This window comes from Neofelis nebulosa, chromosome 3 (genome assembly GCF_028018385.1).
Source record: "Neofelis nebulosa isolate mNeoNeb1 chromosome 3, mNeoNeb1.pri, whole genome shotgun sequence".
NCBI lineage: Eukaryota > Metazoa > Chordata > Mammalia > Carnivora > Felidae > Neofelis > Neofelis nebulosa.
In genome coordinates, this window is record NC_080784.1 from 37,391,954 (window position 1) to 37,415,321 (window position 23,368).

Sequence of the window (23,368 nt, forward strand, 5' to 3'; positions counted from 1 at the left end):
AGAGGCAACACAGGGACTGAGTGGCAATGCCTGTCTTGTGTCTTTGTCTGACATTGCCCTGTTTGCCTCGAGCAGGTTGCTTCTTTGTCCTATTCATACAAATATATCTGGGAGAACATTGGTGTTGTCCTTTCCAATGTCACCTCAGCTCATTATTATCTGTGACCTCTAGATGCTGTTCTTATCAGTATATACCACTCTGGCATTTCTCCCTGGCTATGTGCCCATCTGTAGTGATTATTCTGACTGATTCCTCAACATCCATTATATCCTTTATACCCAGTATATCCTAGGTGATTATTTGACTATAATTTTATGAAACCATTCTCATCAGTGATCGGTTTAGGGATGACTGTATTATCCAATTTCATCCAGCCTGAGGGTAAAGCCAGAACACAGGGAGGGTAGGACGGAGGAAGTCCTAGAAAGTGTCCCTCTCAGACTATGCCTGGAGCCCACCCTCCTAATGAACTTTTATGTTTCTTTCCTTTAAGTTAATTTGAGTTGCTGTTTCCTCTGTTTTTCAAAGTCATCCTTTTTCAAACACCTTTCCTTGACACTCCCCACTACTGACATCCTTTTGAAATCTATATTCATTAAAGAACTCCCTGTGTAGATGCATTGATTTCTGTAGATGTCTCCATGTCTTTTTAAATGGTATTAACTATAATTGCATCCCAAGAATTTCTGGTAGTATGGCCTCTCAACATCTTTCAGTGTTCTAGTGTGATAAAATTTCAGACATACAGTATTTTAGATAATCTGTCCTGTTATTCCCATAGGCTATTGAAATGTGTGCTAGAATCATTGTTTTTCTATCTAGACTTCTTTTTCTCAAACTGCCCATTGCACCAGATGCAACGTGAAATCTCTTGGCCTGTGACACATCTTGATTTTTGGTTTGGAAATATGGTCACTGTTCTTTTAGAGTCTGTCTATGGCACCAATCTGAATGTTTTGAAACCTACATTTCAAAAACGACATGTCTGACTACATCTAATGCTTCTTTCATTCAAAATAATAACCTCCAACATGACACAGTCCCTTTCTCCCAAGTTTCCTGTCACTTCTACTTTACCAATTTGTTCTTCCTTGTTGGTCAGAATTAAGTCCAGAGTAGCAGCCCCATTCTTACATCCTTTTCTTTCTAAGAGACGAAACTGTCAGTGCCGAGCGTCAGGTAGCTCAATTGGGATGAACCCAGGGGACGTATTTGTGGTAATTCACATGCCTGGAAGAAAAGAGTTTGATGTGAGCTTCAGATCAGCAGAGAAATTGGATTTATTTTGGACACCATATCAGAAGGAAAAGGACCAAGCCACTGGGAGAAATTGAGGTGATTGAATAGACTGCACCAAGGCTAAAGGCTGTGTTCATTTTCTTCGAGAAATGAAACATTGGCTCTAGGAGACACTGTGTCTGCATTAGGAAGACACTGTATGGTGCTGGCAGATCCGAGGAAAGATGCAGGTCACTTGGGGTTTGGACTGGCAGATGTCAGTGTAAGATGGAGCCATGGAAGGAGTGCATGTTGCTAGCCACTTGCTTGAGGTTTTCATGGTGAGCCAGGCATATCTTGCTAGCAGAGGGGAGATCTTGCTAGCAGAGGATGTGTTGGCAGCCAAGGGCGGAGGGCAGGAATGTTGGTGGCACAGCACCACTTCCTGTACAAGTGGTGAGAAGCAGGGGAATGGGGTGAATTCTAGGGTCAGTCAGCCCTGGGTTGGAGTATGCCCTGGATGGGTACATTACTGGATCCCTTGGCATTTCAGTACCCTGTTCTGTAAGATGTGGGTAATAGCGCCTGCTCTCTAGGTTGGTGAGAATTGAATTTTAAGGTATGGAAAGCATTTAATACAGAACGGGCACAGAATAAGTACTCAATAAATGAATGGGGTACAGGCCAAAGAGGAGCAGACTCCACTTGGGGTCAGAGGATTCCTGATGAGGTCTACAGGAAGTGGGAAAATGAAACCTGGGGTACACAAGGGAGAGAAAAAATAGGCAGGAATGAGAAGGGCTTCAAAGTGAGTGGAGGATAGTAATGTCATCCAGAAATAGGCCTAAGAGACAGCTGCACATCGAGACAGGCTGTGATGAGCACCATAGTGTGGAGCTGATACCTTCTGTGGTAGACCAGGGCTGCAAATAGAAAGACAATGGTGCCAGCCCTCAATGAGCTTACTTTCCAAGGAACAGCTTTCTGGTCAGCTATAGGCATCTTACTGCAAAGAGAAAACATAGAGAAAGGGAAAGGGAAGAAATGAATATTTGAATTTATTTTGTATATAATATGTATATATGTACACATAATATTATGCATATAATATGACTGGCTTAAGCCAGCAGTACCTATCATTAGAGGGAAAAGGTCACTGAGAGGTCCTGAGTCTGTGCCCAGCCAGCAGTGCATGCAGACCTTGGGCCCCTGAGCACATGGGTGGCCTCTAAGCGGCTGTGCAGACTCAGGTGTAACTGTGAAGGGTCTTGTATGCATAGTGAAATTATAGAAATTTTGCCATGAGTTTTCAGGGGAAAACCATTTAAATAATGTTAGTAATTCCAGGAGCTATCCCATACAGGGGGCATATGTCCCAGAGTGAACCAGAGACGGGAGACATGAACTGCTGTTTTCTTGGTTGTTTGCAGGTTTCCATCCTTGTGCATCCCAGAGTGTGAGCCACACCTTGGTTGCAGGTTATTCTAGTGAATATAGTCTTGTAAAGTTGTAGCTTCTATGGAAGCATCACTATGTATTGATATATAAGTTATAGTGTAAAATATGTCAGAGTTTAGAGGTTAACACACACACACACACACACACACACACACACACACACTTTAAAGAAGAAAACTAACTCATGAAGCCTCCACCCAGGTTAAAGATCAGATCAGTGCCTGCATCTGAATGCCTCCCATGTGCCTCCCTTTCCATTCCCTTCCTTTCCCCCAAGGCAAACACTATCCTGACTTGTGTGATAGCATTCCCCTGTTTTTCTTTATAAGTCTTTCTAACTATTCACATACCGCTAAACATTATATTATTAGGTTTTGTGTTTTTGAAGTTTATATAATGGAATCATACTGTGCATATTTTTTTATACTTTTTTTTCTTCTAAATGGGTTTGTGAGTTTTAGTTCATTATATTGCCACCTACTATTTCATCACATGAGTACTTCACCATTTCCTTACTGACTTTACTGTTGACAGACGTTTGTGTGTTCTACAGTTTTTTACCAGCATGAGCAATGTTGGTAAATGCTGGTGTGAGCATTCTTTCATGGCTCCTGATGTCTGAGTACAAGAGTTTATCTAGGGTTTGTACTTATGAGTGGTGTTTCTGGGATGTAGGATATGTGCTGATCAACTTTACTAGGTAACAGCACACTGTCAAAGTGGTGGTACCAATTTATACTGTCATCAGCTAGGTGTGAGGATTTCTGTTGGTCCACATCCTCTGCATCATCACCTTGTGTTGCATATATAAGTAATTTATATACAAATATAACTGTATATATATACATATACATAAACAATGTGTAGATATATTATCCATTAGCAATTATATAACAATGTACAGAGCTGCATTCTTCAAACATTGTGTAGTGTAGAAAATTTAAGGAATTTGCAATAACAATATTGCCCATATTCAATTTCTGCTTTATTTATTTATTTATTTATTTATTTATTTATTTTATTATTTTAGAGACAGAGTGTGTGTGATCTGTAGAGAGGGACAGAAGGAGGTGGGGAGAGAGAGAGAGAGAGAGAGAGAGAGAGAGAGGGACAGAGAGAGAATCTCAAGCAGGCTTCACACAGCATGAAGCCTGACATGGGGCTCAATCTCACGACTGTGAGCCAAAATCAAGAGTCGGTGCCTTATCTGACTGAGCCACCCAGGTGTCCCATCCTTTGATTTTAGAATATACCTCTGACATAAAAACAACAGCAACAACAGCTCCCCTGTCTGCAAAATTAAAGTTTTGATAAGTCATGGAAGATTTCTGAGAGAAGAAACCCAAAAGTGCAGTTGAGGAATGCTTTTACCCCTTTTTGATCAATGCATTCCAAAAGCACTGAATTAGTGCTGAAACTGGCTTTCTCAGCCAGGAAGTCTCAGCCTATCCTGGTAAGAAGTTCTGAACCCTGGGACCCAGTAGTTGCCCTCGTGGAGGCATAAAGAGACTCCTGAGGTTGTAAATGACTGGTATTGAGTAACTTAATAATGGATCCAAGAATACAAGAACCATACAAACTGATTGGGATTCCATGGGCCTCCTGGAGCATTTGCCACTTCGTATTCTATAATTGAATTACATGGTGAGGTAGAGTGTGCATAAGTGTAGAAATGTTTTTATTTGGTTGATGGTTGACCAGAGAATTGCAAGCATGAAGAGAAGGAATACCTTTTTACAGTTAATCAGAGTGGACTGAATAACACAGTGGCCTCTGCATACCTACAATTTTTGGATTTCTAAAAAATTGTTTTGTTTGAATAGAAGCTTTAATATAAATAAAGTATAGTAGGCAGTTGTGATATATAAAAGTTTAAGTATTGCTTTATTAAAGAATGTTTACCATTTACTTATTATAAAGTCAGTAAATGAGAATAGTTTTAAAAATCTAGATTTACATGAATACGTGGTTGCAAATGGTAAGTTTCCTTTATTTATTTATTAATATAGATATTATTTTTTAGCAATAGGATCAGGTTCACAACAAAACTGAGTTAAGGTACAGGGAGTTCCCATATATCCCCTGGTCCCATCCCTGAAACCTACCCCATTATCAATAACCCCACGAGAGGGATGCATTTGTTACAATCCATGAACCTAAGCTGACACATTTTACTGCCCATAGCCCATAGTTTACAGTAGGATTCACTCCTGGAGTTGTACATTCTATGGGTTTTGACATGTTTAATTACATGTATCCACCATTATCCACATCATACAGAGTAGTTTCACTGCCCTAAAACTCCTCTGTGCTCTGCCTATTCATCCCCCTCTCCCTACACAACCCCTGATTTATTTATTTATTTTTAAAAGCTCTGAGACTTAGAAAGTGGAGAGTAGGAAGTTGTTATATCAAAGTGAAATATTAACATTGTATAAAACTATTTGCATGTTCAAAACATAAAGAAAAACTAAACATTCCATTAAGAAATTTAAAAGGCAAGACACAGGCTGGGAGAAATTTTTTATTAAACCCATATGTGGCAAAGAACTTACATCCAGAATATAAAAAAGAACTCTAGTAGATCAGGAGTAAAAAGACAAGCAAGACTCCAAGAAATGAATAAAAGACTCTAACCAAGACTTTACAAAAGAAGATATGCAAATGACAAATAAGCAGAGAAAAAAGATACTCCACAAGCAAAACCCAAACTACCAAATGTACCTTCTAGCCTCTTTATACCTAGGTTAAGGGATAAAAGAGACATTTGACAATATCAAATGCTGGAACTCTCATACTTTGCCAGTGGCAGTGTTCCGGCTGGTTTGTAAAATGTTTGGAAGTTTCTTATAAGATTAAACATTCATCTTACCTATGACCCAGAAAATCCATTCCTAGGCATTTAACCCAAAAGAAATGAAAACATATATCTATACAATGACTTGTAAATGAGTAATAGCTTTTTTTCATAGTAGCCCCAAACTGGAGGCTTAAGGCCATCTACAAGTGAATAGATACACAAAATATGACACATTCACGTAATGGAATACTACTCGGCAATGAAAAAGGATGTATATGGATCTATGTAAGAACATAGGTGGGTCTCAAAAACATGTTGAGTGAAAGAAGGCAGACACAAACAAGTATATATTGTGTGATTCCATCTAAATGTAGTTCAAGAAAAGAAAAAAAAAAACCCACCTAATTTACCATAATAGAAATCAGGACTGTGGAGGTATGGTTTGATTGGAGGAGGGCATGAACGAAATTTCTAGGGTGACAGAAATGTTCTCTGCTTAATTTGGGGATTGTTTCCACAGGCCTGTGTACATTTGTCAAAATAATCAATTATACTGTTAAGATCTGTGCATTTCATTATATGCAAATTTCACCTCCATAAAAACGACCCAAAATACCAATTAAGAATCACACATAAATTATCTTAAGCACTTAAACTATCACCATATGATGCTGCGAGTCCCTCTTCACTGGTGATTGCATGAAGATTATGCTATGAAAGCAGAGGATGCCTCCAGCAGCAGACGCCGAGCCTTGCCCCATGTTGAACTGGTCATCATGAATGTACCCAGCTGCGACATGTTTTCTCCAACAACCTCACACAATGACACATGTGGACATCTAAGTTAAAAAACAAAAAATAACATGAGAAAAGACCCCAGAGCAAACCACATTCCTAATCAATGACACATTCACCAGAAGTTTAAATATTTGCCACAGATGGCAGAAATTATTCTGCGGTCTAAACAAAGATGATTTAAGCTGGCATCGCCAATTTACTTTGGTGGAGGTTTACTGTGTGCTATAATTTATTGTTTTGCACGTTTTTCATGCTCTTGCTATTTTGAATTATGCTTTCTAACATATTAATATATATGTATATATGTTTATAACAAGAATCAAATGTTTGCAAAGGCTCTGAAGTACCTTTGAGGTTGGAAACCGCTGGTCTAGCTTTACTAACTCCAGGTTGGAGGCCAGGATGCTGCCTTCTGTTTATGCTAAATAGCTTTGTTAATGGCTGGACTGAAGTGTTAACAGTTTAGTAGTAATGGGTAAGCAGGCAGTTTGGGAGACTAAATGACTCCTGTTAAAAAATTGATAATGGCTCTTCCTGGGCAGGCACAAAAGACAGATAAATAAAGAGAGGCTGTAAGCTGTCCTGTGAATCTAAATCAGGCAATGTGGGTTAAGCCGCTATTTCAGCCCATTCTCGACTGGGTTGTGAGCATTTTCTGGACCTCAGTTTCCTCATGTGCTCTGCCTAATGTAAAAGTCACTTGGAGTTCTTGTTAAAATACAGATTATGGTACAGTAGGTATTGGGTGGGGTCTGAGCTCTATGTTTCTCACAAGCTCCAGGTGATGCCCATGCTGCTATGTTCCAGGGACCATAGTTGGTGTAGCCAGAGCCTAGGAGACTCTGTTGGCCCTGAGAGTAAATAATGGGGGATAGCACTCAAACTACTACTTTCCAAGTGGGGTTCTCAGTGATAGTTCACCTTAGATTAGGTGGGGAGAAGGTGGAATTGGAAAGGAAATACAGATCCTGCAGGGATGCACTGTCCAATATGGTGGCTATTAGCTTCATATGGCTATTTAAATTTAAATGAAATAAGAAATCAAATTACTAAGTCAAAACAGCCATATTTTAAGTGCTCAATAGCCGTATGTGGTGAAGGATGGCTAATGTGTCATATTCCACAGCATAGAATCAGAACATTTCCTTCACCACAGAAAGTTATATTGCACGGCACTGCTCTAGGGTACTCAGAACCAGACACGGGAGCAGGCAAGGACCGGATTGCTGGAAAGTCTTCCGGAATGAGGAATCTTTCACTCACAGACTTATGAACTAAGCTGGGTGAAGCTGGACACTGCATCTATTGGTAATTGATTAGTGTCATTCTAAACCTTTGGACCTGGAGCAGAATACTGTTCTGCTCAGCTCATTTGCAGGTTAGGTTTCTGACCTCATGCAGTGCCCTCAGTTTATTCCATGCACTCAGCTCATGCATTTTGCATTAGCAAGCTTGGTGAACCTCCAGACCATTCAGAGCTGAGAGGTACCCTATTTCAGTGTTTTCTAAACTGTATTCTGGGGAGCTCTGGATTCCTTCTGCTACTTGAAGCAGATCAGCTTCACTTTTTTTCTGGTTTTGATATTGGTTTCCTAGAAAACATGCCTCTGGAAAAAAAATTGGTTCCCACTTTTAAACAAAGTCTCAAAACCACTGATTCTAGTTCAGCCATTACACTTTATAAATAATGAAACTGAGGTCCAGGGAGGTGGAGGTTCTGACCTTTCCAAGATCATATGGCCAATTAGCAAGAGAGCTGAGATGAGAAGTCATGTCTCCTGACCTGGACAGTGTTCCTTCCACTGGCTCACTGTTAATTATCTTTGCACACTACATGTCTGGCTGCCCCAGCTGGACTGCTGGCTCCTGGAGGGGAGAGGAGGCCTGAAGCCTTTCTGGTACCCCTGCTGGTCTGTTACCTGGCTGGTGGCTGGGGAAGCAGTACCATTTAGTTGATTGCAGGTTGTGGCAGCTTCCTGGGAGCTGAGGTACTGAGGGAATTCAGAGGCTGGACACCTGCATGCATCAATTCTTCCAAGTTTATAATTTAGAAGTAATACTCTCCACACGGCCAGAGTTTCCAGGTGACTGCGATTTGCCAACTCTAAGGACCAGGAAAGGGTTATCAGAAGGTATTTGTGGTTCTTTTTTTCCCTGGACCTGAGTCTCTGCCCCAGAATTGGCCTCCAAGTTAGGCCTGAGCTCCCTGGGCTGGAACATGGATAATTTCTTGCCTTCCTCTAGAGCTCAGTGCTTTTTCATTGTTGGCCTCATTAACTATACAATGATGATGGCTGGCTCCCCAGCCGGCTGTCTTCCTCCTTTTTTGTTTTTATAGTAGATCTTTCTTGAGCTTCTATCTGTCCCTCTGGTAACACTTCATCTCTATATTCACACATGTTAACCATATGCCAAGGAACAGAAGTTTCTGAGCTTCTCCTAAATGGCACTGATGGGGGATTGGATCCAGTTAGGCCACTGGATGCTGAATGAAGATTGTTAGAGAATGATGTGAGAAACAAAGCTCTGACGATGGGGTATTCCTTTTAAATTGTATTCTGCCCCAGAGACCTGGGCTGAATGTTCCAGATAGATACAGCTTCTTGCTTCACAAAAGGGTCCCATTTGCCAGGCATGTATAATTTAGGTTAATTTTAAATTTATTCTAAATTTAGTGTTCTCTTTGCTTACTCCCAACATAAAGATGATTTATTGGCATATGCATAATGCATGGCATTCCATGAATCCACAAGAGCATTAATATTGTGCATCCTAGAGGCCTTTCTCAGAAGATCTCTGTGCCTCTGGATGTTTCTATGTGCACCCTCCCTTCCCTTTTGAAGGCTGACCATGCTACTCATCCAAAGAGCCTAGCCATCCACAGGTGGGTTTAATAATGAGGAATGAAGATGTAGAGGACTAGGATGGCAGTGCCATAACAGCTTTTCTCCCTGGTTTGTTTGGGCTCCCTCTTTTGGAAGATATATGACAAATACTACTGGTTGATTCACTTAAGACCTATTTCACTTCTTTCTTCCTTGTCTGATAGACTCTAGAAAGCAAAACCCTACATTTCTAGCCTCTCTTGTCATCTGATTGCCATGTGACATCATTCTGGACAACTGGGTATTTGCAGAAGTCCCAGGGAGAGCTTCCATTCCTGGATACACCAGGTCTTTAAGAAGAAAGATTGTGTCTTATATTTTAGCCTATCTCTCTAATTCCTGCTTTATGATGGGAAAACAGTGCCTGAAGGTGTGCCATTTTTTCAGAGAATGGGAACGAAAGCTCCACATTAAGGATGACAGAGTGAAAAGATAAGAGAATCCTAGCTCCCTGGTGAAAGTTTTGAGAAGCTGAACTTCCCCTGCACTGCTTTCTCTGAATATCTTATTACCTGAGGAAATGAACCCTACTTCTTTACACTAATGTTTGTTGGATTTATATGAGCCTCAGTCAAATATATTTTGAAATGGTGAAGGATATATGGAAAAATTTTCAACACTCCACTTTTCCCATGAAAGAATTTCTTGTCTAAGACCCTGTAGTTACCAAGAAGGGTCTTAGATTAGAAGTCAGGATTTTAGTCCTGTATTTGCTATAAACTTGGACCCATAAACTCTTAGATCCAAACATCCTGCAGAAAATGAACAAATCATTTTCTGTATCTGTGTCCTTATCTGTAAAATGAGAGCGTTGGGTCATTTCTGACTTCGCTAAGATTACATGGAGTCTTCTCAGTCCTGCAGGAAGAAATAAATTGTGAAATCTTTTTTTCTCAGTAACCCTGAGTCCCTTTCCACCAATGGCATTCTATATCTACCATTTTCCATCTAATCCAGCAGAGTTACACTACAAAATGGGTGGGAAGATTATGTAGGTATCAGAATCCTGTGTGATAAACCACCTCCCAAAACTTGGTGGCTTACATGAAACAATAACTATTTATTATTCCTTGTGATCCTGTGGATTGGCCGGCAGGTCTGATGGTCTTGCCTAGACTCACTCAGGTAGCTGCATTCAACCTTTAAGACAGTGGAGGGTTCCTTTTAACCTGTTGGTGCTGGTTTTTGGCTGGGGCATCTTGATTCTCTCTTCTTGGCTTCTCTATTAGGGTAGCCTGGACTTCTTTACATGATGACTTGGCGTTCTAAGAGGATAAAATAAGAAGCTTTAAGATGTTTTAAGGCCTAATCAGAAGTTCCCAAATGTCACTTCTACCACATTCCATTCAGAAAACTTCTAAAGCCTTAGTCCACCATAGTATAAGAGTTATGTCCTTGATCTTGTGTTTTGCATCAGGTCCAGATATAGATGAGTTCCCTTGTGTATTGCTGAATCCATCGGGTGACTAATGATTAAGAACTGAAAATTAAAAAGGCAAGTCATCTACTACTTACACACCCCATTTACAATGTACCAATAAACAATAGAGAGGCAGAGAAAGGACAGTCCCAGTAGGCAGACATACCCAGACAAAAGGTGGAGGGCAGGATGTGTATGCTGGTTTCTAGAAACTCTGAAATCCAGTCACACATATGTTGCCTGTCCCCCCAGTTCGAGGAGCCCATAATTTTCTTTAACTTGAGCCCAATTTTGCTTCCTTGGGGTGGTCTCTTCATCCCTTAAAGTTCTTAGCTCTTGTCTCCGTCCTTTGCATTTTGGTTCTGTCCTTTGGATTATTGGCTCTGTGTTCTGAGATGTCCTTCCTTTTCTGGAAAGCATGGCCCATACTTTTAGTTGAGAAGCTTTTTAAATCTGCTTCCTGCATATAGAAAGTTAGAATGGGGGCAGAGGTCTCTTTTCATTCTGAAGTGTCCTTTATTTTTGGAAGAACTGATACAGTTCCTCTAAAGGCTTCATGAGTTTTCTATGTATGAGATTATTGTCCAGTCCATTTGATAATGCCAGAGTTGACATTTCTTCTGAGGCAGGCCTGTCTCCATCTTGAGCTGTGAGTCATGGAACTGTGAATTCTTAGCCTTTAGTCATGCTGAAAGGGCCTATGATGCATGGTCTTAAATCTTCCTGAGTTCTTAACAAAGGGTTTAAAGGCCATGCTCTTGATTTGACCTTTTATCCGCAGCCATTTCTTACTTCAAAAGTCTTTGGCTGGCTGGAGATACTACCTTAAGCTGTCTACATTTTATCTAAATTCTCCTTGAAAACTGAAAGTGGTTCCTTATTTAGTTCATTTCTCTCTTCAGGTACTTCATGCAGTTAAAGTTAAATGGCACTTTCTACACTCTGCCTGGAAATCTCTTCAGCTAGATCTACAAGTTCATTAACGTGATGGTCAGTATTTTGTATCAACTTGACTAGGCCAAGTGGTGCCCAGATTAAACGTTATTTCTGGATACGTTTGTAAGGATGTTTCTGGATGAGATTAAAAATTAATTGGTGAATCCAGTAAAGCATATAGTCCTCCCCAGTATGGGCAGACCTCATCCAATCCATCGAGGGTGTGAATAGAACAAAAAGGTGGAGGGAGGAAGAATTCACCCCTTTTTGTTTTCTGTATGCCTGCATGAGCTGCTACATCAACCTTCTGCCCTTGGACTGGGATTGATACCATTGGCTTCCCTGGTTCACAAGCCTGCAGCCTTGGACTAGAATTATACCATGGGCTTTCCTGGGTCTCCATCTTGCAGACAGTGAGTTGTCAGAGTTCTCAGCCTCCATAGTTGCATCAGCCAATTCCTTCTAATAAATCTATTCAAATATAGGGGCATCTTTCCTTTGTTTATGTTTCTCTGGGAACACTTACTAATACAGTTAGGAATCATTTCTACATTCCACGGCACCATAGTACACAGTTTTGCCAAGCATTCTACTTCTACATAACATGAATCACCCATTTTTCAGCCTCTAGAAATTGGTACCTGGAATGGATAGTTACCATAACTAATGTTAAAACATGTGACTGGCAAAGGCTGGAAGGATAGCAAGGAGATTGTTAGTAGAGGCTGGAAGAGAGGAAGGAAGTTAGCACTGGAGGCTGCCATCCCTGGGCATGTTGTATGTTGGCAGTGTAGAAGCAGGTAAATGGTCTTTTAGCTCACATCTAAGAAATTGCATGCAAGGATTCTCATCCATATCTGGATCTGATTCTGATGATGATAGGGTTCTGAACTTCAAGCAGGTACTGTAATGGGATTAGGCCCTTTTGGGGGTCAGAGTTTTATGAGTACGTTCAAGGGATATGAATCATTGTGGTCAAAGGGTAGATTGTTTCTAAAGATGGCCACAAAAATCCTTCCACTGTGCATGGTTTCTTACTGTCTTGCAATGTGACTTTTCCATTTCTTTCATAAAGAGGTGGAATCTCTTTCCCCTCTCCTTGAATCTAAGCTGGCCCTTTATCTTGCTTGGACCAATAGACTAAGGTGGAAGAGAACTTGCAGACTACATCCTGCCTAAACCCCCTCTTGGGGGCATAAACTACCTTGAAAAGAAGTCTGACTATCCTTCTGAGAAAATATTGTAGAGACAGAGGCCCTGCCTGCCAGCAGAGCTAACTACCAAGCAGGTGCATGAGGCCACCTCAAGTCGTCCAGCCCTCGTCGAGCTGCCCTAAGACTGTAGCCATGTGAATAACTCCAGCCAGCAGCTCAGGAAGCAGGATGCCCAGCTGAGTCCAGACAGCTTACAGCATCATGAGAAAGATCAGATTGTTGTTTCAATCCTTTGGGTTTTGGAGTAGTTTGTTATGCGGTGTTGGATCACTGACACAGGGGTGGAGGCCTTGTGTTCTGGATTTCAGAGTCTCTGTTCTCTCAGTGCTTGTGAAAGTAGCAGTTTTCTTTGCAAGACCCAAATTACCCGGAAGCCCAGAAATTACCTTCCTAAACCTTTCTGCTGGGACCCAGCAGGTGTTTAATAGCTCTCCCTGGAGTCCCCCAGCCCTCCCTTCCCAGCAGCCTGTTCCCCGTGGACTTGAGGGGTGTAGTGAGAGCAGTCACAACAGCTGGTGGGAACAGCTGCAAGACAGAAAGGCACTGGGGTGTAATTACTTAGAAGTGAGCAGGGGTGTTGGGGGCCAGGGCTGCACCCACAAGCTGTACCTGGGAGGGACAGGTGGCCATGGGGAGGCCTCTCCCCACTTAGGGAATTCACCAGCATTTAGGTACTTCCCATTCCTTAAGTAAACCCCATGCTTTCCTGTCTCCATGCTTGCCTGATGCGGTTCCTCTACCTGGAATGCTCCATCCCTCTTGTCTACCAGAGGGAATCCTACTTCATTTTAAAGACTCACTCACACATCTTCTCTGTGATGCTTTTTTTAACCTGGCTGGGCAGAGTCAATAGATCCTTGCTCTGCTCCCACTGTGCAATGCTATTAGCTCTTACTGTAGTCTGACTTATCTGTTGGGTGCTTGACTAGTTAGGCTTACATTTAACTGAGCATGACAGAAAGCTCCAAAGTAAGTATATTAAGCAGGTAGAGCTCCCCCACTCATATAGGAAGCCTGGAGGTAGTGGGACCCAGGGCTGGTAGCTATCCATCCCTCCCCATGCCCCCATCAAGGCCTAGACTTGTTGGTTTTTGTGCTCTCCTGTGCAATATGTTTCACCCAAAGTTTACCTCAAGGTCAAAGGTAGCTACTGAAGGTCCAGCATTCACTTCCATATTCCAGCCAGCTGGAAGGAGGAAGGGCACATTCTTTCCCTTTCAGCATATTCTTTAAAATTTGCACACATCTCTTCTGCTTATGCCTTTGGCTCAAGCTTGAGATGAAGCTGAGAAATATGGTCTTTAATCCCAGTTAAAACCTAAGTTGCACTTCTAAGAAAAAGGGAGATGATTAATATCAGGGGTCAATTAGTGGTGTTTAAGTACTATCTGTCTTTTTCATTAGGATGACCTTTTGAGACTAGAAAATATACCCCATTCATCCATGTTTTCTCCATATTGATCAACTCTGTGCCTGGTGTATGATGGATGTTCAATGAACAATGACATAGAAAATTGACTTGCTGATTAGAAGCCAATACCCCTGGGAAGGGTAGTATAATTCATTATTAATAACTGCGTAGAAATTTGTCTCTGATATCCAAGTCCTGGCTTCCTACTTTCTTTTCTGTACTTCTGTATTTCTCTATGACTTTTACCTGTCTATTTTCTCTTGACTCTGGGTTTCTAGATCCTGAAACTATTACCAAATCTTCTTACATATTCTCCCGTGGGCTGCCCAGAAGAGCTATAGACTGGAAGGTGCGTGTTGCTTTCATCAGGTGAGGAGGTGTTGAGGGTATGTGTGTATCTGAAGTGGAGGTCAGGAAACCTGGGTTATAGTTTCAGTTTGTACGCCAGGTAAATCTGTTACTCTGGTAAACCATGCTTACCATCTTTGTCTTTTTCTTCTGTAAAATTATAAAGATATATATTATCTTCATCCTAGAGCTTCAGAATATACACAGCCAAATAAAGACCATGTATATTTTACCTGTATGTGTATGCATATATGTGTGTGTAAATTTATTATATATGTATATATTTTTTATTTTATATATGTATTTAAACACATACACACATATATATAAAAATAGAGTTGCAAGATGTTATTATATGTAAATGTGGAATAAGCAAATAACAACTAAAAAGATTCTTTGTATCCTCCTCCCTTGCAATTGGTTTTCAAAATACATACTCCAAAATAGAGGTAGGAGGGGGCTTGATCTCTACCTTCTTCCTCTGCCCTCAGTGTTTCCTCCTGAGTGCTGTGGCTCAGAACCCAGAAGCCCTTCTCAGTCTTGAAGCATGACTCACAGTCATTTCCATAGATGGGCCTGGAATGACAGGGTGATGGATGTTGCTGTCACTGCACTGAGATGGGGAAATGTTTTCTCTGGTTGGCCGTGGAAGCCTCCCTGCCATAGATTTTCTAGGGGTTCAGAAGTTTGACAAATGTGGACCAAAGGTGGCCTGCAGGGCCCTAGGGCTGGGACTGGCTTAGTTATCCACCTTTGGGGTATTTTCAAGGACTATTTGGACCTTAAAGAATTTACTATGTCATAAAAGTTTGGAGAAGGGAAGAGGAAAATAAATGAGGAAGGAGGTCTGAAGTCCATGCAGGCAAGTTGATGGGCTGAGCAGGCTTTCTGTGACCTCTTTGCCCACTGCCCTCCTTTGCCTGGGGGATGTGGTAGAGTGGACGAGAAAGGGATCCTTCTAGAAAGCCAGTGAATATCAAGAATGGTCTTGTGAGACCCCAGCCCAGGATTTCCTGCAGGCACGGCAGCTATGACTCTGCCACATTCTCCATCTATGTTTGTAGAGAAGCCAGTGGGAATGAGGGGAAGCAAGGATCCTGTGGTGAGATGAGGGCGGGGTAAAGTTAGTGCCTGGCTGAGGGGGCCACAGCATCCTGGACATTGCTAGAGGTGAACTGCAGGCTTGTCTGAGAGAGTCTCAGCAGTCAAAACAAAGAGGAAAACAACACAAATAAGAAGACCCACCATGTTCACATTCAAGGTCAGAATCCTACTCTCATCCTACATGATTAGGAGAGCACAGTTTTTCTGCCACAAAATGGGTCCTTTTGAGGGGTTAAGTTTGACATCTTTAAACTCACTGCTATTATGCATAGGGCACAGTATGCCCTCCTGTTTCACCCCTCTAAGGGCAGGATAACAAAGCATTATTCCAATAAAAAAATAATGCAGAGAACAAAGCCACGTAAGTTTTAAAAAAATTTTAACGTTCATCTAGTTTTAAGAGAGAGAGAGTGTCAGTGGGGAAGGGGCAGACAGAGAGGGTGACACAGAATCTGAAGCAGGGTCCAGGCTTCGAGCAGTCAGCACAGAGCCCGATGCAGGGCTTGAACCCAGGAACCATGAGATCATGACCTGAACTGAAGTCAGACACAACCAACTGAGCCACCCAGGCACCCCACAAAGCCACATAATTTAAACCAGGAGCAATCATAGCCCTTCATGGCTCTCCTCTTTCCCCAAACTTCTTTGCTTGTGTATTTCCCCATTGTTAGTTCCTACAAATTCATATTGGGTCTTTAAGGCTAAAAAGAACCAAGAAATATTCCTGATCTAGAAAGTGAGACCAAAAGGAGGGAATCGGTCTTCTTGAGAGCTCTGCAAGAGGGAAAATATAAGCCTCCAAAGAAATCCATTTCTGTGATGTGAAGGGGTTGCACTGCTGAGGGAGGGAGCTCTGTGAGTTGAAGTCCTTTGTTTTCCTGCCCTCCACTGCACTATGCTGCATTTGGCTGCTTCCTCTGTCTTCATGTGGGATAAGAACTGGGTAGAGGCCCTGGATATAGACTGGGGAGAAGTTGCTCCCTAAAATACTCATGGGGAAGTATTTCTAGCCCCTGGGGCAGGAAACTCTGGGCTGCAAAGAACAGATACTGATTCCAAACCCTAGTCCCTCTGAGGGGTGGCAGGAATGTAGCCTGAACATGCTGCTGGAGCAGATGTGGGCCCTGGAACTTCCTTGAAATGTAAAATTGTGAGTATAAAGGGAGCTTGGGGACCAGTGGGCTCCATTGAGAGGAGTTAATTACATGGCCAGTTCCACTAGATGAAACAAGGAGACCAGGCTGCATAAACTGCTCCCAGGCAACACTGACTGCTAATGCCCCTCCCTCCCTGGCTGTGCTCAGTTCTGGCAGGGGCAGCCACGGGATGGTGAGGTCATAGCCAGGGCTCTGGAGAAGCAAAGGTCTAGCAGACATCTCCTTGAGGTTCAAGCAAATGCTAGGGCAGAACCAAGAGTTTTAAAAAGGCAGACTTAGCAGGATGGGATAACCGTACTAGAGGGGGACAGAAAGAAAAAAAAAGGGGAGGGAAAAGAGGATGAAAAGGAAGGAGAAAGAGGAGCAGAAAGATCAGGGGACACAAGCAAGTGCAGCTAACAGAGAAAGACAAAGATACCTGGGAAGAAGGAAGAAATCAGGAGTAAACTTGGGAAGAATCCACCTGTTTTGGAAAGGGAACCTAAATGTGTGATAGAGAAAAATCCTGTAATGTTCATGGCTCTGCCATTTAACCTCTAAAGAAAAAACAGTGGTGGGAAGCCCAGAGACCCTCTTTTTCCTAAACTGGTTTGGTCACGGTGGATGCAGCCTCAGGCTGGCAGGCAGGTCCCAGGCCAGGGGCTGTGGCAGCTGCATACCTCCTGAGTCTCTCCTGCAGAGGAGCAGCTCCTGCAGAGGAGAAATCCTGGGTGGGGACTCAGGACAGAAATATACTCAGAGACTAGGCAAATCATTTACCTCCCTGTGCCTCAGCTTCCCCACCAGTAAAATAGGAACTACTCCCTTACTCATATCCTTACATTTCTGCAAAGACCAAATGAGACCCTTGTCTTCATCCATCCAATCCATCCATCCATCCATCCATCCATCCATCCACTTATCTATTGCATGAAACCTTATTGAAAACTCATTTGTACCAGGCACTGGGCTGAATGGTAGGGCTACAGGGTGACTAAGACAGAGTCCTTGTTCCCTAGAAACTCATTCTCATGGTAAGCCACATATATGGACTGATCCTAAAGTTCAGCGGGATAATTGCCTAAGGCATTGCCCTTATCTATGCTGGGATAAAGGCCAGCATCCTCTGCATGGCTTATAAGTGTCTGATGACCTGGTTTAGCATCAGCATCTGCCCCAATAGCCTCTTTCACTTGGCCCCACATTCCTGCTACACAGATAGGTGGGCTCATATCTTTCACTCTGGTTTGTGTTGTTTTCTAAACCTGAAATGTCAATTTTCTTCCTACTCGTTGTACTTATTCTGACTTCCAGACTTGGTTCATTAATCTTTTCCTCCAGAGAGACTCCTCCCCACTCACCTCACCAGGCTAGGCTAGATGCCTGTTATCTTATTCAGAAATTATCTTTTGTCATGAATTTTTCTTCCATTACTATAGATGCAGAGGGAACAGGGTTATTGATCCATCTTAACTCATGCTTACATATAGTACTTTACTATACTATAGTACTATAGTACTCTACATACTCTAACATATAGTAGAGGAAGTCTTTAATGAAAGCTTATTGAACTGAACTTAGCCGCTCTGACACCACAGGGGAAAGACAGAGTGAGGAGTCAGAGAAGCCACCCATGAACTGGGTCTTGATGTATGTGTAGGAGTTCAAGGGGGAAATAATGGAGAGAATAATGTCCCAGATAAGAAAACATATGCAAAGGCCGGGGGTATGAGACCAGGTGCCTTGGTCAGGGGATGTGAGTTGTAGGAGCTGAAAGGGGGGTAGCTGCTGAATTACCAAAGCTGAATTACCTGTGGTAATTCATTTTGTGTGTCAACTTGACTGGGCCACAGGGTGCCCAGCTGTTATTCGGTCATTCTGGGTGTGTCCGGGTGTTTCTGGATGAGATTAATGCTTGAATCAGTAGCCTGGGGAAAGTAGATGGCCCTCTCTAATTTGGCTGAGCCCCATATAATTAGTTGAAAGCCTGAATAGAACACAGGAGCTGGCCTCCAGTGAGCATGGAGAACTCCTCCTACTTGAATGCTCTGAGCTGGGACACCAGTCTTTTTCTGCCCTTGGACTTGAACTAAAACACTGGCTCTCCTTGAATCTCTAGGCTGCTGGCTTTTAGATTGGAACTTACACCTTCAGCTCTCCTGGTTCTCAGGACTTTGACCTTGGATTAGAACTACACTTTTGGCTCTCCTGGGTCTCCAACTCAATGACTGCAAATATTGGGACTTCTCAGCCTCCAGAATCACATGAGCGAATTCCTTGTGATGAATCTCTTGCTCCACACACACTCATGCACATATGCACAAATGGCACACACATCTTGCTGGCCAAGTTTCTCTGGAGAACCCTAACTAGTACAAAGGGGATGTCCCAGAAGGCTTGTAGGCACATTAGGTGATGCAGAAGCACAGAGGGTATTAAGTTTGGGAGGACATGATGAGGCCTATATTTCTGCATCACAGGAACCAGTGCAGGAGGTCTGGGGAGGGACCTTCATCAGCTGCTCTGACCCCCAGGCCTTCTTCTCTGTCCCAGGGACTACTGCTTTGGGCCTGCCTCACCCCTGAGCCTGAAATGCTGCCTCCTGCCACCTGGGGTGGTCCAGGCCATCCCTGTCTTCTGTGGGGTGCCCTGGCCTTACTTAGTTGTAGGTAGTCCCTGGATAGCCCTTAAAGGGATGGGCCTGTAACCATGGTATGGAGTCACTCTGGCAGAAATTAGAAGCCCTAACCTTCATGCCTTGGTCTCCACAATGTTTTCATGCTTCCTCTGTTTTTCTTGGCTGTTTTTCTATACTAGCTGGTAAAACCTTTTCAAATATTCCAATTGTCTCAGTTGTTCAAGGAGGAACCAAAGTCATAATTGGTGCCGATGTTTGAACTAGTGCTTTAAAGACAGGTAACAGCTCCTTGAGGCCAGTGACGGGGCAGCAGCAGGCCAGGGGATGTAAGATCCCCAAGGAGGGGGATACTATGGAGGATGATACCAGAGCCATTTGCTCCAACTTGTTTTACCCACCTGGAAGCTGTCCTAGCTAAGACAAAACCTTGGGAAGTGCTGTTTTATCCGAGTAAAGAGTCTCTTTTATAGCCTGTCACTTGGCAAAGCCATATTACTGGCAGGAAGAAACACTCCTTTTCCTTAGACTTGGTGGAGTTGCCCCTAGGTTTGAATTTTGGAACTCTTGCTGCATGGTTGTACCCTGAGGTCATCTCCTGTGGGTCACCGAACCTCATTTTCTTCATTTGTGAAACAGAATTGTGCTGACTTCACAGGCTGGTGGTGAGGATCGTTTAATGAGGAATATGTGTGAAGGCACTTGCCACACAGGGAATGCTGCATAATATCATCTTCCTTTCTCCCTATTCTTCCAAATCTGGAGAAAAGCTCTCTAGATAAATTGAACCGCCCTTCCCTATGGATTCCCTTAAGAATTCTTTTATTTCTCTTTTATTTCTCTATTTCATTTATTCTGAAAATGTTTGCTTCCTTCTCCATAATTGAATCTGAGCTAATGGCTGCAGTATTGCAGGCCTGGGGTCCCTGCTAAGCCTGCAGCCAATGAAAGCCAGTGGGAATAGACTGAGCAGTCAAACTCATTTTTAGGATGTAGTTTAGTACTTGAACATCTAGGACCAGACTCCTGCTGAGGCATCACTACGACTCTGGAAATTCCTCTTCTACTTCTGTTCACAAATGTAAGAGCCCCCTAAAGAGGCCAGGGAATGGTGCAGGGGGAGAGGAGAGATATTCAGGTTCAGACCTTGTGGGTGGGAAGTTTTGCCTTCTCTCTGTCTCCTGTGACACATGATTGTTGAATATTAACTATTCAATCCAACTTGAATTTGTGCTATCCATCCATCCATCCATCCCTATGCTTATTCAGAGATGAACACCATGATTCCAGTTCTGGTACTCAGACTGTGGAGGAAGAAGCTGCTCAGTGTGGTAAATTGTGTGTTAGAGGCATTTGCTGGACAGGAATTATCAGAGCACAGAGGAGGATTCTCAGACAAGGTGCCCTCTGACCTGGGTCTTTAAGGACAAGCAGGAATTTCTCAAGACAATAAAGGATTGCATCAGGGTGAGGAGAGAGTCCCTGAAACAGAGAGATGATCTTGTGCAAAGCTTGGAGGCATGAGAAATTCTGGCATGTTCAAAGGACTGTAACTAGTTCAGACTGGCTGGAAGGTAGAGCCAGAGAAAGGACTGCATGTATGAGAGCAGTGTGGGTATAAGGATGTGTGCATATTTGGGTGGGGACATGTAGGCCTGGGGTGCTGGTTTGGGAGCACAGTGCCTGAGAGGGTAGGATTTGAGGCTGGAGAAATAGAGTCCAGATGATGACAGGGTAGTTCAACTTTGTTCTGTGAGTAATGGGGAGCTGCTGGAAGATTTTAAGCAGGAAAGTGATGATGTCACATTTCTTTATTGATTATTATTTTGTGTCCAGTAATGTGGATATTCAAAGAGGTATAATAGGGATGTTTCGTGCTTTTATGGAGCTTAAGGTTTGATTGAAACAACATGTACACTCAATGCCCTTCTCCCATTTCCTCTCTGGGTCTGTCTACTCATTTGCAATATGAGCATCTTGGCTAGGTTTCCTCAAGCCATGAACCCCAGCCCATGGACCTGAGGCAATAATGCCTGCTGGACTTGTCCTGTGCTTTCCCAGAGCATAGACCTGGGTCCCCATCCCTTGTCACTGGCTAGAGGTCTGCTGTGAAGACAGACACCTCCCCAAACCCCAACCGAAGGGCCCCTGGCTTCTATTGCACCCACATGTCAGTTAACCAGAAATGATTGCCTAAACTACCCAAACCCAGGTGTGCAGAGACACCTAAGAAGTCACATTCAGTCCTCACTGTTTTTTGTATGCCCCAGGATAAATCATGGTCTCCTTCTCCCTTGGGGAGCTTTCTAGAGCCCAGCATACTTCCTGTTTGAACCATCCCTTCTCTCCAGCACATAATCTGTCACACACCAGGCTAGGTGGTTTCCAGCATACCACTGAACCTCTGGGTAAAGCCAAACGAGAGAATACAAAGGTATGAGGATTGTTGCAAACCATTAGGTGAACAAGAGCCACAGGGTGGAGGAATTTAGAGATGGGGGAGAGTGGTGGCTAGGTACAGAGATGACTCCCTTCCCTTAGACTTCCATCTAAGACCTTCCCCAGTCCTTGCCTCTGCATTTGCATTCTTCCTGCCTGGCTTCCAGAAGGAGGTTGGCCTACCTGCATACCTCTGCCAGTGCTTTGTTCCTCCCACACTTCTGCCTGTGCTGGACCCTGGCTCACTCCTGCCCTTGCTTCCAGGTTCCCCTCTGACAGTGCCTCCTGGGGGGAGGCGAGGGACCTGGGCCAGGGGTTTCCTCCCAGCAGCCCCAGCTGCCACACCACTCACCTGTTCCATGTCTGAATCTCTCACTTTGGTTGGGTCGGCTCCTTCAGAGTGTAAACACTTCTTATTCATGCTGCCCCTCTGGTGCATGACAGAGTCAGTGCTTTGTGACTGGTGGGATCAAGTGAATGGAAAGAGGTTCATTTTCTGAGGGTTGAGAGTATATCAGGTATCTTGAGTCACTTCCTTTGTGAAAGGGCAGAGAGAACCCAGTCCACCTGAAGCAAGATTATACAGTGAATAAAGTTTGTCTTCAGCGATGGCCCCAAAGCCCCTATTTTGGTGGTCTTTACCTTTCCTTCATCTATCCTGACTTCTATGTATGGCTTTAAGGTGTGTCAAGATAACTTGTCAAGTTATCTTTCCAGACAGTGTAATTTATAAACACTCACATGGGAAAAGTTCTTGCTTAACACAAGGGGGTGAATTATGAGTCATAGATCTCCAGGATTATGAGATCATCTCATAGCATGTCCCCCTGCCCACAGCAGGCTGGTCAGGGCAGACAGTGGGTGCCAGGTGTGCAGGGACACCTGTGAGCTCTCTGGCGGCAGGCACTGATATATCTCAGCACCTGCCTCAGGGCTATGCACAGGCTAGATAGGTACAAGGCAAGCCATAAAGTTTCTTGAGTGAATTAATGGAGATTCCATTATTTAATGAATGAATGCAGAATCCTCTACTCCCTCCTGTATTTTAACTGTAGCCAAAATTGAGTTATTTTTTTTCTCTCAAAAATGTAAATCCCTGAGATTCTTAGCATTCTTGAATGATATTTTCCTTCTTCTGGTATTGGAAAAAAGGTGATCCATCCAGATATTTAGAGAGGCACTCATAGTTCTTGTTGGAAACTCCATATGGGATAAATGATGCTAATTTATGCATATTTACAGGCAACTAACTTCATACCCTAGTGAGCTACATAGCCTTGTAAGTTCAAAGTTAACCTTCCAACAATAGGAGCAGAATTTTAATTGAAAAAGGTAAAGCAGGCATCTGGCAGATGTAGTTTGTTTAGGGGGGCATTCTATTAAGGAGTCACTGAAATGGCTCTGTAGCTGTTGTAACAGCTTATTGAAATGAGATTTCACTTTTTTTAATAAAGAGAAAATCGCCTGTGTTTGCAATGTTTTTCAACAAACTGAGATTTAAATCATAATTGATTTATTTTGTAATGCAATATTGTCTAACATTCACAGGCTCATTTGAATAAATT

General features: G+C 42.9%; 2 long non-coding RNA genes across 2 annotated transcripts; both read right to left on the reverse strand.

The window, feature by feature from the left end:
- Window positions 1-1,004: 1,004 nt before the first annotated feature.
- On the reverse strand, window positions 1,005-6,312 carry LOC131506076 (uncharacterized). The gene is made up of 3 exons (XR_009258719.1): window positions 6,140-6,312; window positions 2,124-2,225; window positions 1,005-1,231 (listed from the first exon to the last, which is right to left on the reverse strand). It is a non-coding gene; the product is annotated as an uncharacterized LOC131506076 (long non-coding RNA).
- Window positions 6,313-10,193: 3,881 nt separating this feature from the next.
- LOC131506639 (uncharacterized) lies at window positions 10,194-22,588 on the reverse strand. Its single transcript, XR_009259075.1, has 3 exons — window positions 22,446-22,588; window positions 22,156-22,370; window positions 10,194-10,425 (listed from the first exon to the last, which is right to left on the reverse strand). It is a non-coding gene; the product is annotated as an uncharacterized LOC131506639 (long non-coding RNA).
- Window positions 22,589-23,368: the final 780 nt, after the last annotated feature.